Raw genomic sequence first — 3,049 nt, forward strand, 5'->3', positions numbered from 1 at the left:
GATTGTCCTGAGTGGACAGAAAATGTGAACAAACCTAATAGTCACTGTCCAGTTGCAGTGGGTTGAAGGGTGACCCCCTAAAAGTCATGCCCACATCCTAACCCCAGGAACCTTATTTGTGGATGTGTCCTTACTTGGAAAAAGGGTCTTTGCAAATGCAATTAAATTTAGGATCTCAAGATACGATCGTCCTGCGCTATGTGGATGAGCCCTAAATCCCATAACTGGTGTCCTATAAGACACATAGAGGACAGAGACCTGGAAGAGAATGTGATGTCAAGATGGAGGCAGAGACCGGAAGGCTGCAGTCAAGGAGTGCCTTGAGCTGCCAGACACTGTAATGGCAAGAAATGACACTCCCCTGGAGCCTCAGGAGGGAGCATGGTTCCTACTGACACCTTATTTTTAGACTTCCGGCCTCCAGAACTGTGAAAGAGCAAGTTTCTGTTGTTTTAAGCCACCAGTGTGTGATGATTTGTTTTGGTGGCCACAAGAAATGAACACCCAAGTGTAGAGCTTCTTTCTGAGCAATGCTTTTGTACTAGGCCATCTCATGGGCTGCCAGTCAGTGACTTCCTTGGGCAGAAATGCCAATAGCTGGTGTGTTAATTGGCTTTCTGCTGCTGTAACAAATACCTGAAGCAAATAAACTTAAGAAGAGGAAAGGTTTATTTTGGCTCATGGTTTCAGAGGTTTTGATCCATGGTTATTTTGCCCCATTGCCTCCATGCCTGGAGTGAAGCAGCCCATCATTGTGGGGACCACAGGTGGAGTGAGCTGTTTGCCTCATGGAAACCAGGGCACAAAGAAGGAAAGAGGAAGGCTGGAATCTTCAATGACCTAACTTCCCTTAGCTCCAATATCCTAAGGTTCCACTACCTCCCAATAGTACCACAGGTCGGGACCAAGCCTCCAATACCTGGGCTTTTGATGGACATTCAAGATCCAAACTGCAGCAGCCTGATGAGTCCATTGAGGCCAGAAAGGTCATCTGACATGGTATTTAGCCATGGACTTCTGTTCTGCACAGAAAGAGTGACATGAAGAATTGCAATTAGATTTTGGAGAGACTTGCCCTTTTTGGTCTTTATGGGTCTATAAGAATCACTTGTACTCAAATAGTATTTTTTCTAGTGAAAAATAATGAATAATAAAAAATAAAAAATAATTAAAAATAATAGGTATCTTATTTAAAAAATAATAAAACCAAAGAATCTTGAGGTCCTAAACAACATAGTGAGACTCTGTCTCAAAATAAAAAATAAAAAGGGCTGGAGATGTAGCTCAGTGGTAAAATGCCCCTGGGTTCAATCTCCAGTACAAAAAAAAAAAAAAAAAATCACTTCTGCTGAGCTTGGTGGTATATGTCCATAATTCCAGCTACTCAGGAAGCTGGGGCAGGAGGATCAAAAGTTTGAGGCCAGCCTGGGGATCTTAATGAGATGTGTCTGACCATTTAAATTTTTTTTTTAAAAAGGACAAGGGGCTAAGCATGGTGGCACTCACCTATAATCCCAGCAGCTTGGGAAACTGAGGCAGGAAGATTGCAAGTTCAAAACCAGCCTCAGGGACTGGGGTTGTGGCTCAGTGGTAGAGCACTTGCCTAGAATGCAGGAGGCACTGAGTTCGATTCTCAGCACCACATAGTCAATAAATGATATAAAGGCCTATCAGCAACTAAGAAAGTATTTAAAAAAAAAAAACAGCCTCAGTAACCTAGGGAGCCCTTAAGCAACTTAGGAAAACTCTGTGTCAAAATAAAATATAAAAAGAGCTGGGGATGTGGCTAATTGGCAGAGCACCCCTGGTTCAAATTCCTAGTACCAAAGGAAAAAAAGAAAGAAGTAAAAGAAAAACACACACACACACACATACACACTTGTATTGACCATGTACAGACTTTTCTTGTCATTATTCTCTAAACAATATGTTATAGCAACTATTTACATAGTATTTATATTGCATTATAGAGATTTAGAGTGTAGGGAGGATACCCGTATCATATGCAAATGTCCTGCCTTTTATAAAGGGGTTTGAGCATCCAAAAATTTTTTTTTAAAATATTTATTTTTTAGTTGTAGTTGAACACAATACTTTTACTTTATTTATTTTTTAATGTGGCGCTGAGGATCGAACCCAGGGCCTCATATGTGCTAAGCGAGTTCTACCACTGAGCCACAACCCCAGCCTGCATCCAGAGATTTTGATGTCTGTCAGGGGCTAGAAGGAAATTCTCCTTCAAAGAATAGCCTGACATTTACAAGAAACAGCCCCCTGGGAGACATCCTGCCTGGGAGACATCCTGCAGCTACCTATCTCCCTGAAATATCCTTCGGTTATCAGGATCATCAGACATCCTGCAGCTGGCAGTTTTACCACCCACATCCAGCAATTGCTGATTAGAGAGCTTCCCCATCCCCAGCATATAAATACCCCTGTGTGAACAATAAAAGTTTGCAGCTTGATCAGAACTCCTGTCTTGCTGTCATCCCTCTTGTCTCTTGTCCCTTCATTCCTCCCCACCTAGGTTCGCGGCCCTCATTGATGTGTCCTGGTTGATGTGTCCTGCCGGTCGGGACAGATGTCTGAGGAAGTCCTGGAACCAAGGCCCTGGGTTTGATCCCCAGGGAAAAAAAAACCTAAAAAACTCAAAGCTTAACATCCGGTGGGCTGGGGCTGTAACTCAGTGGCAGTGTGCTTACCTAGCACGTGTGAGGCACTGGGTTCAATTCTCAGCACCACATTAAAAAAAAAAAAAAAAGCTTAACATGGATCTCTCTACCACATTGTAAACTCCTTGAAGACCAGAACTGAGGGCCTCTGGGTTGTTGTCATTTCCCCAGTGCCTCACACGTAACATTTGAGTACATGAACAGATGAATTCCACAGGACCTGGCTAGGAGGCAGACGCTAACTTGGGCACACAAACCAGAATCTAGAAGACAGTTAGACAGATGGGGGCTCTTGGAAATGCATTTCTGGTGACTCTGAAAAGGTGCTATGCAGAAAGTACACTCCATATCATTCAGGGTTCCTCCTCAGAGCTTCT

The 3,049-nt window shown here is 43.2% G+C and overlaps 1 non-coding gene across 1 annotated transcript; it reads left to right on the plus strand.

Moving 5' to 3' along the window:
- Positions 1-1,572: 1,572 nt before the first annotated feature.
- Trnas-aga (transfer RNA serine (anticodon AGA)) lies at positions 1,573-1,645 on the plus strand. Its single transcript has one exon. It is a non-coding gene; the product is annotated as a tRNA-Ser (tRNA).
- Positions 1,646-3,049: the final 1,404 nt, after the last annotated feature.

Source organism: Marmota monax, unplaced genomic scaffold, assembly GCF_021218885.2.
Source record: "Marmota monax isolate L192 unplaced genomic scaffold, Marmota_monax_Labrador192_F-V1.1 WCK01_AAM20220418_F8-fsc00092, whole genome shotgun sequence".
NCBI classification, from domain to species: domain Eukaryota; kingdom Metazoa; phylum Chordata; class Mammalia; order Rodentia; family Sciuridae; genus Marmota; species Marmota monax.